The sequence below is a fragment of the Grampus griseus genome (assembly GCF_964374135.1).
Source record: "Grampus griseus genome assembly, chromosome: 4".
In the NCBI taxonomy this organism is placed as follows: Eukaryota; Metazoa; Chordata; class Mammalia; order Artiodactyla; family Delphinidae; genus Grampus; species Grampus griseus.
The window spans coordinates 114,804,005-114,817,974 of record NC_138997.1 but is presented as its reverse complement, the minus strand read 5'-3'; the positions used below and the strand labels follow the sequence as shown (position 1 = coordinate 114,817,974).

General features: G+C 38.1%; 1 long non-coding RNA gene across 1 annotated transcript in view; it reads left to right on the top strand.

Moving 5' to 3' along the window:
• The window catches only part of LOC309822157, a 163,660-nt gene extending 150,675 nt beyond the window's left edge, over positions 1-12,985 (top strand). The window contains exon 3 of the long non-coding RNA XR_014296710.1: positions 12,930-12,985. This is a non-coding gene — a long non-coding RNA (uncharacterized lncRNA). The remainder of the gene's footprint in view (positions 1-12,929) is intronic.
• The last annotated feature ends 985 nt before the right edge of the window (positions 12,986-13,970 follow it).

Below are 13,970 nucleotides of genomic sequence, written 5' to 3'. Positions count from 1 at the left end.
GAGTGTCGTATTTGCCTCACACCAGTTCCAGTCCTAACCACAAAAACTGTTTCAAAAATGAAGGTGAAATAAAGACATCACGGATAAACAAAGACTGAGCATATTTGTTGCTAGTAGACCTGGCTTACAAGAAATACTAAATAAGCCTGAAAGGAAAAACAGAATATGGAAACTCAAATCCATATCAATAAATAAAGAACACTGGTACTTACATAGGTAAATATATAAAAGTCAGTATAAATATACTTTTTCCCTCTTTTCTTCTCTTATTTAAAATATCATTGCATGAAACTATAATTATAAAAATATATTGTTGGGCAAATAGCACATAAAGATCTAATATGTATGACGATAATAGTTCAAAGTGGGGTGGGGGATAGAGATATATTCAAACAAGGAAATGAGATCAAACAGTAACTAAAGCATCAGAAGTGAGCATCAGAAATGGTAAATATGTGAATTAATGTAAAAGACTATATGTTTCTCCTTTCTTTTAACTTCTTTAAAAGACATAAAAATGTACGAAGAAATAATTATGACATATAAGACAATAATAGCACAGAACAGGGGAGAGAGAATTCAGTTACACTGGAACAAAGTTTAACTTTTACTGTCCTCCTCTTAGAACACTGCCTTGTGACCATGACACAGGGATGATAAGAAGCTACGTGGAGGGGCTTTTGGAAGACTTGTGTTGGGAAAATATCATCAGTTTGGAGTAAAGAAAGAAAGACAATACAGAATGAAAAGAGGCCCTTGGTCCATCAGTTTTCTGAGGGCAGGAAGCAGAAATCTAGTTGAGAAAGCTATTCAGCTACAAACATAGATTTTTTTTTTTTACCAAAAAGGAAAGATGTCACAGAAAGCAGAGCTGATAGTCTGGAGGGCAGAGCCAAGGATAACTGAGAACAATGGATTAGGGAACTACCAATAAATTGATGTAGCTGGTCGTAGGAAATAAGGCCAATAAACAAAAATCAGTAGTTTTTCTATATGCCAGCAATACAAACTGAAAAATAAAATTAAAAGTACCATTCTCTACCTTCCAAATACATTAAACACTTAGGGATAAATTTATCAAAATATGTGCAAGATCTGTACACTGAAAACTATAAAACTTTATTGAGAGAAATTAATGAATTGCCAAACAAATGGATAGATATACCATGTTCGTAGATTGGAAGATTCAATATTTTTAAGATGTCAGTTCTCTTATATTGATCTTGGGATTCAACTCAATCTCAGTCAAAATCCTAATGGACTTTTTTTGGATAGAAATTTATGTCAATTCAACATGTAATATAAAACCACAAAACCCATAAGAGCCAAAGCAATTTTGAAAGAGAATCAGTAAAGTTTTGGAGAACTTAACACTACCTGATTTCAAGATTTATTATAAAGCTACAGTAACAAAAAAGGTGAGGTATTTATATAAGAATAGATGTGTAGAACAATGAAAGAGAATGAATATACTAGATATGTTTACATACATATGGACAATTTTTGACAAAGATATCAAGGTAGGTATAGTTTTTCTTTTATTTTTTTAAACAAGTAATACTGAAATAATTAGATAGAAGATACCAGTTGTATTGAAGAAAATGAATTTTGATCCATAATACTTGACTATATTAAAAAATTAACTTGAATTGATTAGAGAACTGAGTGAAAAATTAAAACCATAAAACTCCTAGAAGAAAATATTTGGGACAGGTGAAGGTTTCTTAGGACATACAAACAAGTATTAAATATAAAAGAGTTTATAAATTAGACTTTATTAAAAACCTCTGCTCTTCAAAATATACCAAAAAGAATATGTTAAAGCAAGCTATAGACTAGGAGGAATAAAATTAGAAAGAATTTGATTTTGTTTGGTAAATTTGAGGATTTGCATGTCCTGTGATCCAGCACTTTCATTCTTAGAGATTATTCCCTAGAGAGACTCTTATATGATCCAGGCATGTGTGTGTGTGTGTGTATTTGTGTGTGTGTGGGGGGGGGCTTATTTCCATTTTAAAATTCCATTCCATCCCCACCTTTCACCCCTAGCCTTCTCCTGCCTAATGGGCACACACACACGCACACAACTTTGTTAATAGAATCTTCCTATTTCTTTTTAGTCCTTCTTTCAGGGTTAATTACCTTCTGTGCCCACCTGCCATGTTCATGTCCTTTAATCTCCAGGGGTCTTGAAGTCAAAATCCTTTTGGCGTGTGTGTGTGTATGTGTGTGTGTGTGTGTGTGTGTGTGTGTGTGTGTGTACTCTATCTGCAACAGGAATGGGGATGTATGACAAAGAAAGAACAGTGTTTACAACATGCTCATGTGTCATATGGTGAAACATTCTTAAATTTGGCTTTACTGGGCTTCTCAGTTAACTTCTTGTAAATTTATTCCTAATGAACTGCACAGAGTTGACAACAGGAAAGACCATATCCCACAGCAAAACTAACTAGGGGGTGTTTCTGTCTCAGTAAGGAGGGGAGTTGTATTAGTAATGATATTTTGATGGTCTGAGGGAAGTAGCTTCATGTACTTCTAACTTACATATATACACACACATATATATGTATATTCTATCTGCAACAGGAATATTTATATTAATATATAATAATTATATATAATATTAAATTAATTGACTTCATTTGTTGAACACTTTTAGGATTACAGAAAAATAAGCAGAAAGCACATAGAATTTCCATATACCCCATCCTCCCCACCCCCAGTTTCCCCTTTTATTAACATCTTGCATCAGTGTGGTATATTTGTAGCAATCAATGAGCCAGTATTGATACATTATTAATAATTAAAGCCCATAGTTTACATTGGGGTTCATTCTTTGTAAGTTCTATGGATTTAGACAAATATTTACTGACATGTATCCACCATTACACTATCATACTGAATGATTTCACTGCCCTAAAAATCCTCTGTGCTCTCTATTCATCCCTCCTTCCCCCTCCCTCGGAACCTCTGACAACCACTGATCCTTTTACTGTCTCCACAGTTTTTTCTTTTCCAATGTCATAAGGTTGAAATTATACAGTATGTAGCCTTTTCAGATTGGCTTCTCTCACTTGGCAATATGCATTTAACAGAATTTTAAATAAAAACATGTGACTACAAAGTTTGTTGAAAATACCACTAAGTAAATACCACTAAGTGTAGTTTCATCATAAGGCCCCAAAACTGGTGATCAAAAAAAAAAAAAAAAAAAAAAGACAGAGCTCTGCTTTTTAACTTGTTGCTGAGGTAGATAATTTTTTCGGTTTTTCTTAAGCCATTAGATTAATGTTTATTGTTACTGCATCAAGTAAAAAGTGCTCTGTGAACAACCAATTTGGAGCGTCCCTACCGGTCCTTATGCGGTGCTCTCTGTTTAAGTTGCATATTCTATGCACATTTTCATGGACCAGTCGTACTCCTGAGATAAAATCTCAATGATTTTCACAAATCATTGGTTGTCAGGATATTGGTTGCGAGGATTAAATGAGAATGTGTGTGCCATGATTAAAGCAAAACCTACTTTAGGGAGTAAATATGAGGATGAAATGTAATAATACATTTTAAATACTCAGAACACTTCCTGGAACATAGTAAATGTTCAGTAAATATTGCCTGTTATTATTTTTGGCACAACTGCTGATTTCCCTTCCTCTATAAAGGCCATTGTGTAAGAAGGAGAGTGCCCTTGAACGTTGATGGGAGAAGCAGCAAGTTAAAGAGGAAGTGGATCGGTGGTTAAGAGCTCTGGCCATGGAGTAAGGTCACATGTGTTCAAAAGTCTAGTTTTGCTAGTTACTGGCTATTGCTTGAAGTTGCTTGACCCCTCTCTAAGACTGACTTCCTCCTATGTAAATGAGGAGAGTAATAATTCCTATCTAAGTAGTTCTTTGCCAGGGGCCCTGACATTGGGTCTGCTCGAAAGCAATGATTAAGGCACCATCATGAGAGGGTTACAGCCTACACTCTGGACCATCTGGGTAAATCCTGGCCCCTTTGATTTTTTTTTTTTAATTATGCTTTATTATTTGACCTACATGCTATTTATGATTGTATTGATTAATTTTAAATTCTTTTCTTTTTTTTTTTTAAACCCCACATTTGTTTATTTATTTATTTTTCTGGCTGTGTTGGGTCTTCGTTTCTGTGCGAGGGCTGTCTCTAGTTGTGGCAAGCGGGGGCCACTCTTCATCGCGGTGCGCGGGCCTCTCACTATTGCGGCCTCTCTTGTTGCGGAGCACAGGCTCCAGACGCACAGGCTCAGTAGTTGTGGCTCATGGGCACAGTTGCGCCGCGGCATGTGGGATCTTCCCAGACCAGGACTCGAACCTGTGTCCCCTACATTAGCAGGCAGATTCTCAACCACTGCGCCACCAGGGAAGCCCCCCTTTGATTTTTAGGAATGTGATGGAGCAAGTTATTTAGTCTTTCCTTGCTTCTGTTTCACCTTTGCATAATGAGTTAATAAATGATAGCTCTAATAATTTTAGAAAAATGGAAAAAATATACAAGAAAAGGAGGTTTGGATAAAATGGGCAAGGCATTTTGTGATAGAAACAAGTGTTTTCCTATTTCTGGAAATCCCTAAACCACTGATGAGTATCACTGGCATTTATTCTCAAGTAGCAATTGTGATAGGCAGTAGTCTGCTATCACTGGACGGGAAACCAGCCTCCTGAAAACAGGTCACTTAACCTCTCTGAGTTGCTCTCCATATAAAATAAATAAGGGACATGTGCCCTACTGACCTCTCAGGGGTTTTGTTACATGATGTAGATCGTGTGTGACTTCAATGTTAATGCAGTATGCATTGAGCATCGTCATAGGTGCTATGGGTAAGAAGACCAATAAGGCAAGGTTTCTGTCCTCCCTGAGCTTATCCAGAAGAGGGAAATAAACACAACCATAATTATGTGTAAGGAAGTGTCAGAGGTGTTCTCAAGGAGGTTTATACAGGGCAAAGCTTGGGCACAAATGAAACAATTGTCTCCACCTGGGGTTAGTGAGGAACGGCTCCTTGGAGGGGGTGACACCCAACCCAACTTGTGAACATGCTTGGCTTACCTCAGGGTGGCATCCAATTGAAAATGAGCTGAGGTCCTGAGGTATCTCAGACACTTTTGGATGTCATCATCTACATTTGAACTTGGAGAAACTAGTTGGACAGCTGGGATCAGTTTCAGAAGTACTAAGGCCTGGTGATGAAAATTTAAAACACTGTTTGGTTGATGAAATTTTATCATTTTATTCAGTGTTTATTTAAAGCATTAATAAATGCAGAAAGACGGAAAGAATGAGAAAAATCACGATTGTCTGACCCCCAGTGTAAAAATCGATGCAGATCATCAAGAATAGATGTTTCACTTTAAACAGTAGGGGAAAGATTCTTTGGAGAACAGGATAGTCTCTCAGTTTTAAAGTATGAGCCCACAGATAACTTATTGATTACAAAGGGACAAAATATAATTTTATATTTAGGGCCTTTATAATGGAGAGATCACCACATTAACCAGGTGATGGAGCTTGGCACTTCCACTAGTGGGATAGTCTGAAGTCCTGTCTCCTGATGTTATGTGATGGGAGGTATGTAGCATCACCTACAATGTGTTCTTGCCAGAAATGTTCAACTTGAACCTAAACACAAGGAAACAGACAAATCCAGAATATGGAATGTTCTGCAGGACTCTTCAAATGATTTAATATTATAAACAGAGGAATCAATGGTATAGATAAAAATTGAGGGAGTCTAAACAGGCATAACAGCCAAATGAAATAAATCAACCTTGATTAGATCCTGGGCTGAAAAAATAATCCAGCAAAAAAGACAGGATGCAACAATTGAGGAAATTTGGATCTGACTGCATGTTGAATGTTGTTATTGAACTAACGATGATTTTCTCAGGTGTCGTACTTGTGTGAAGTGTGTAGAGGAATCACCTACTCTTGAGAACTGAAATATTTAGGGGCGAAGTGTCCTGATGTATGCAGCTTAATTTTTGGATGGTTGAGAAAAGAAGATCTGAGTGTGGGGAAAGGAGGGAAGACAGGAGATCAGGCGTGGCAAAAACGTTACTACTTAATGAATCTAGGTGAGGTTATATGGGTGTTTATTGTATTGTTCTTTGACATTTTTCAATACCAAAATAAAACATACTTCTTATTTTAAAACAAGGTTTAAAAATGGTCCTAATATTATCTTCTGCTTATTAATGTGTATAAGTATACATATAGACATATATTGTTTACCAATACAAATCATTTGCTTTGCATGTTTTTAATACAATGGAAAACTTACCTTCTAGGCTTGTTAATAATAACATCCAACATTAGGATAATACATTACTTGGTACAAAATAGTGCTCAATAATTGCATGAATGTATGATCCTGAAAGTTACTTAAAGTATTAATCATGCGTTAATGTAAATGTATAGTTATATTCAGTTTTGCACAAATCATATAATAAACTGAAAATGTATGATTAACACCAAGGAGACTGAAACTTACATATGTACATGTGTATACCTAGATGCATACACAATTGTAATGTGTAAGTTTGGGTGTCTTTACTACTTTATCACTTTTATTATCCTGCCCTTTTTCAAGTGTTATGCAGAACTAGTGATAGCACAATTTCTGAAGCACTTCAGCTTGTATAGTTAGTTGAATTAGGATATCCTATATCACAAATAGAGACATAGAAATACATATCATTCTTATGACTATCACGTTGCTGAATACTATCTCAACTTAATAATTTAATTAAAACTTATTGCTTCAAAATGTGTGGAGACAGCCTCAATATTTTCTGTATTCTTTTCTTAGACTGACAATCTTTTGCAGAAGGAAATCCTGCCTTATCTACATGTCACTAGATCACATTGTACTATACTCTGCATAATATGGGCATAACATATTACAGTAGTAGTAATAGTAGTAGTAGTGATGGTAAGATAGGAAGACATTATTTATACTCAAAAAGTCTCAGAACACCTCAATAAATTGTTTTAACTCCCAATTTAACAGATGCTGCTTTGCACATGGTAGGCAACAGAAATACTTGTTTAATAAGGATTATTTAAATGATCTACCTTAGGACTTAAATTTAAGTTGATTTGATCAATCAGAAACACTTATTAAGCACATTCTGGGTGCCAGGCACTGTATTTGGCACTAGAGAAAGAAATAAATAAAAGTCCCTATCCTTGAGTAGATCATAATACAGTATAGGGTACAAGTATACAAGTGTATATCATGCAGTATAATTTGGCAAGTGTTGTGAATTTTCAGTGGTTTTGTGTAAATGACAGAAAGCAAACTCTGCTGATGTAGATAGTATTCCCCTTCATTTTTGAAAGTCATTTTCACTGGATGGACAGCTTTTATCTTTCAGCACCATTAAGATGTTGCTCTACTGTCCTTTTGTTACACAGTTTCTGACAAAAAGTCTGCTGTCATTCTTCTCTTTGTTATTCTCTATGTAATAATTTTTTCCCCCTCTAGTTGCCTTGAAAATTTTCTCTTTATTTTTTTCCAGTGGTTTGACTATGATGTGCCTGCGTGTGTGTGGGGGGGGGAGGGGTTTATCCTGTTCAGGGTTCTCCGTACTTTTTAGATTTATGGGTTTTTGTCTTTCATTAATTTCAGAAAATTTGGGCATTATCTCTTTAAGTGATTCTTCCCTGTTCTCTCTCTCCTCCTTGTAGGAATATACTTACATCTATGTTAGACTGATGACATCTCACAGCTCTTGGATGCTCTTTTCTGTTTCATCACTCCTTTTTGTCTTTGTGTTTAATTTTGGATAATTTTCATTTTTCTGTGTTCAAAGTCACTGATTCTTTCCTCAGCTGTGCTTATTAAAGGAATTCTTGATCTCTTATATCATGATTTTTTTCCATTTGGTATTTTTTATAGTTTCCATTTCCTTTCTGAAATTCTCCATCTGTTTGTGCATGTTGCCCACCTTTTCCACCATGTACTTTAACAAATTATTTATAGTTATTTTAAAGTCCTTATGTGTATATATGTCCATGCCACTCTCTTACTTTGTCCCAGCTTACCCTTCCCCCTCCCCATATCCCCAAGTCCATTCTCTAGTAGGGCATATATATACACTACCAAACGTAAAATAGATAGCTAGTGGGAAGCAGCCGCATAGCACAGGGAGATCAGCTCGGTGCTTTGTGACCACCTAGAGGGGTGGGATAGGGAGGGTGGGAGGGAGGGAGACGCAAGAGGGAAGAGATATGGGAACATATGTATATGTATAACTGATTCACTTTGTTATAAAGCAGAAACTAACACACCATTGTAAAACAGTTATACTCCAATAAAGATGTTAAGAAAAAGAAAAGTCCTTATGTGAAGTCCAACATCTAGGTCATTGTTTCTGGTTTTGTTAATTGATTTGTCTCTTGACAATGTGTCATTTTTTTCCTTGCTTTTTTGAGTCTTTTTTTTTTTTAATGTATTGTGTACATTGTGTGTTGAATAATAATAGACCTTGAGTTAAATAGCATCAGATCTAGGAATAGTCACTCTTCTTCTGTTAGGTTATTAGCATGGGATATTGAATCAATCTAGTCAGTATTTAATATATTATTGACTGGGGGATTTTTGCAGAAACTAAGGACTTGTGGCCAGCGATCTTTTATGTAAGTGAATATTGAAACACCCACGTTTGAGTAAATATCAACAACTTTTTTTGCACTTAATGTATTTATTTGAAACTTTGTACATGTCTTACTAAAGCATTCTAATATTTTGTTAGAGTGTGATAGGCAGTATAGCAGGCATCTCTGTGCAGGAGAACAGAACATCTATTACAAATATACCGTGTTTCACTGCAATTTCCCCTGGAAGAGCAGAGTCTAACACTTTCTGGCAGCATTTTTTTTTAGTCCTGTGGGTATTATTTCCTCTAGAATTGGTTCTTTTATTTTACCTGATAGGCGACAAGGTGGCTCTTTGTGGGTGGGTTCTTTTACAAATTCCACAAGACGGACCAGGTGTCACTGCATTCACCAGAATGATGAAAACTTTATGATAATAAAATTGCATTTATAATATACACAAGTTTGGAACAAAATCCTAACAGAGCAAAATGTGAATGATAACGACAATCATAAGTTGTATAATGAACCTTGATCAATTTTAAGCTCTGACAACTTCCCACAGTGATGTTAATTGTATCACTCTCTAAAAGCGTACTAATATGTCTCCGGTCAATAAATTGTTAAGCAAGATTTGGCTTTCATTATTGCTATTGTCACCCTCAGTGAAATCAGAGACTTCAAAATCTTCCACCAGCGGATTGTCATTACCTTGTCCTTTGTGTGGGGCTTGGGGTACTGAGAAGTTTTCTTGGTATTTCTTCTCCACCCTCAGCTTTTATTCACTCTGGCTCACCTGCCTCAGTCCATGGTCTTGCCCCTCTCCCAGCTGTTGCTTATTAGTCAGTGGTGGACTTGTAGTGGGGGTAGTAGAAGTTCTTGGTTTTCCTGGTCCAGACTCAGTGTCTAGGCTTCAAAAGTGTGTCCTTCTGAGTATTCATTCCCTTACGTTCTGTGGCAGCCAAACTCTGCCTTGAATCTGTGGTGGGTTTGGGGCAGGAGAAATATTCCTTCCCCTCCCCCAGCAGGACTAAATCTTTACTTTTTTTTTTTTTTTTTCTTGCGGTACACGGGCCTCTCACCCCTATGGTCTCTCCCATTGCGGAGCACAGGCTCCGGACGCGCAGGCTCAGCGGCCATGGCTCACGGGCCCAGCCGCTCCGCGGCATGTGGGATCCTCCCGGACCAGGGCACGAACCCACGTCCCCTGCATTGGCAGGCGGACTCTCAACCACTTTGCCACCAGGGAAGCCCAATCTTTTTTTATTGGTGCAGAATACTGGTACAAGACTGTTTTCTTCACATCCTCCAGGAAAGATATCTTTTGTTTCTATCCTCCCTACAGAAGCAATGGGTCTGTGCCTCGTTCTTAGGGGCAGCAAGGAGGATTTCCTACCCACCCCCCAGGTGCTGGGGGGAAGGGGTAAGAATGTCTGTTGTCCTTCCTCCAGCAGCTTAAGGCTTTTATTTTTTATGAGAGGAGGGTCCACAGAAGCAGGCAGTGTTTTATGCCTGTTCGTCAGAGTCACCAGGTCACCACTGCAGTCCTGTGCCATTGAGGAGGCTTGTTCTCATCTCCTGCCCTGCCCTTACTCTTTCTCATAAGTATCTGGTGGAGGTTTGTGCAGAAAGCATGCGATTGCAAACTTCCCTATGTCTGGCACTTCCTGTTATTCTAAAGTGATCCGGTAACCCACTCTCAGCCTTTAGGGACTTGTTAATTTTTTCTGGTTTCTTCTTACTCACTTCTATTATAGCGCCCTTTCCCTCTATGCTTTGCCAAAGATGAATCAGTTCGTGTATCCTTGTCTCTCAGAGGGACTTTTCACTGTGGAATTCAGTTCCCTTGGTTGCCTCCTTACCTCAACTCTCACGAAAAGTTATGATTTTGTAGATAATTCTGGGTTTTTTTTGTTTTTGTTTTTGTTATGGTGGGATCAACATTTTGTTGTTTTTAAAAAATGAATACATTTGTTATCTTTAATATACTCATCAATAAAATGAGAAAAGGTCATTTAAAAATTGGACACCTCTGTGGTTGTCTGACTGAAGTGCAGTTACTGAAACCTGAGAATTTCATTTCAGGATAAATAAGTAGCTGAATCATGTTGGGGCTGGTATTCACAAGGGGGAAGTTTTCTTCGGGTATGGTTAGAAGTGTAGAGCATGTGAAGGCCCCATTAGCGTGTCTTTCTGGGAGTCATACAGAGAGAATATTGTTGCTCATCCTTCCAGTCTACCTACTTTATATAATCTAAAATGCTGGTTTTCTTCCAGGCATTGTTGTGATATTTTGGAGAATTACAAAGATGTTCTCTATTTGCTTTCTGTGGGTCCCAGCAGAAAGATGTCACACTGAAATAGGGTAGTTTAAGAAGAGGAGTTAATTAAGGGATGATTTACAAAGGCATAAGCAGTGTGTAGAGATATTACCAGGGAGACTGCTGTACTGCAGTGCCAATGACAGTAGGGCTCTGCTATCATCAAGGGCTGAAAGGGAGAGAAGAGGGAGCAGCTGGAGAAAATTTGTAGAAAAAGAGCTGTGTTGACAGGGCCACCCAGGTGGCATTGTGACCTTTGGTTTATGGGTACAGCTTGTCCCTGGTGACCCCAAAGGGAGGGACCCAAAGGAATAAATACTTCAACTTTACTGTCCTTCCTTATCTACTGCCTGTGGTCTCTGTGGATTGTCCCCATCCACGAGCAGTGATGTGCCCGTACAGATGAGCGTCCCAGGGCACAGAGCAGTAGGGAAAGTGGAGAGTGTATCTCGAGAGGCACGTAGGAGATCTTCCGCACATCTAGGAACTCTGGATGGGACATGGAAACTCTCCCTTGTTCAGTTTTTCTACCTTATTTTGTAGACAATAGCACTTTTCAGGCTTTTCATTATTTCTTGGAAAAACTTTTAACAAGGTTTGTTTTGTTGACCAGATATCACTGGTTAAAGAAACTCCATGACATTGTACCAGATGACCTTCTTCAGAGTAGAATGAATGAATTTATAGACCAAAGTCACTGAATTAGGATGACCAACTGACTCTTCCTGAACTCTTACTGGTTCAATCTCTAAGCTGGCGCGGGAGCCTTAATTCTCTCCCCTTAGTCCTTGGGAATTCTTGTAAGGAGGATGTTATGGTAGGCAGCTACCTTAATCAGGCTACAGTACAGTCAGGGTCTGCTTGTGAGTGACCTTCTCTGTCCTGTACCTCATTCTCTGTATCTCCAGTCTCGGGGTGGGGTGATGAGCATAAGTGTCAGAAAATTCAAAATGAGCTCCTCAGCAGCAATGGCTGGAGACCCTGGGGAAGATTGGTCACTGTCTCTTACTGAAGTCAGAGAAAAGGTAAGTTATTTTAAGCCAGACTTATAGGCAGCCCTTGAGGCAGAGAGGCAGAGCTGCAAACAGCAACAGGCCCTGCCAAGAATGACTAAGCAAGGAACAGATCAAGAAGGGAACTATTACGAGTCACAAGGCAGATTCCACAACCTTGCCTGTGCACCTACACAATCAGCAGGAACTTCTGAATATGAAAGATAATGATATCAGCATGTGGAGGGGACAGGATGCCCAAAGATACAAAATGTTCCACCAGTGGATATATACAATCCATCTTGACAGAATTACCATCTTGCCTTTTAACCAATCTGATTCTCACTTCACAGAACTGTTTTAATCGGTGGATATAAGACTGTGTGCTAGAAACACCTGAAATAGGTTAACAAAGTGATTGATAGAGTGGAAATGTATCCATATTTGTTTTGCTCCATATACTTCCATATTGTTTGAATCTTTTAATTAAAATTTTGTGTAATATTTGTGTAATTAAGAAGGAATGTTTCTATATCTCTACAAACACTGCAGAAAATATGGTGGTTCTTAATACTGGTCATGCATCAGACTCACCTGTTCTTATGGACTCTATGTTCCCCCCAGATTCACATGTTGAAACCCTACTTGCCCGCAATATGATTAGATGAGCTAACTCTGGAGCCAAACTGCCTGTCTTTGAATCCTGCTCTGTCACGTATTAGCAGTGTGATGTTAGGCCAGTTATCTAACCTCTCTGGGCCTCAGAATTTCTTCTGTAAAATGGGAACAATAATAGTACCTACCTCATAGGGTTGTTGTATTAAACACATTGTTTAGTAAAGTGCTCAGACCAGAGCCTGGCAATAGTAGAGTGCTGTAGTGAGTATTTACTATTTCATTATTTACTGATTCCAGGTGTAGATTAGTCCAGACTGACAGAGTGAGGGTCTGAGTTATGGAATGCGGTTAAAGAAGCACGCATAATTTTATTCTTTTCCAGAACCCATGGTATACTGCTGACAAAAGAGGAAGGAGCCATTTTAATCACAGTCTCAGGTAGGAAATTTAAGACACATGTGCTAATTCCTTAGAGAGTTTGGCCTTGGTTATGAAAAGCAAGCAGCCATGTTGAATTTCTTTCTACAGAATTCTGTTCCAAACTCATCCTTAAACACCTAAGTCCTTTATTTCCTATTAGTAAGTCCCTTATTTCTACCTGCATCCCAGCTCTGACCAGTGTATAGAAAAATCACAAGAGATGGTACAGAACCACAGGGTCATTGGAACGGGGACTCATTACATTACATTCAGAGGGGTGATGGTAGGCATTGTATGAACAAAGACTTCATGGGGAAAGTTGAATTTATATTGGGACTTAAAACATGAGAAGCATTTTGATTTATCATGTTGGGCATTTTATGTAGAGAAACTAGCATGAAGTGCAGAATCCTGGGGCACAGAGTCAAAAGAGCCAATGAGGAGGGAAATATTGATAAATAAGGTTAGAAATGTTTTGGGTCACAGTTTCAGATGGTAAACTTCTTCAGAATAGGAGATTTGTTCATCTTGAACTTGTCTAAGCAGCTGCCAGGTGAGCTTCCTGAGAATCACGTGCATCAGTCCTGCAGCCTGAGGGTTTGGTGGGAACCTCCCAGAGGTTCTTCATATTCAGAGAGTGTTTGGTGAAAGCACTTGAGAACTTTGTGGTGCTACAGGCTGAGATCTCCACTGACAGCCTCCCTGACCTTTGTTTCCTTCCAACCATTGTGTAAGCCTCTAATTCCCTGCATTAAAAATACTCTTACTTGGAATATATTGAGTGGCATCTATTTTCATGCCCAAACCCTGACTTGTTAAAAAATATTTTCAGAATAAATGAAAAACAATTCTACTGCATTGAAAAGTCAGTAGATATTCCACTTATGTTCATTGTTCAAGGGAAAAGAAACTAACATCTATTATGAGTTGATTATGTGGCAGGCAATTTCCTGTGCATTAATTACCACCTCCCAATAATCTGTAGAGATCGGTATCATTGTCC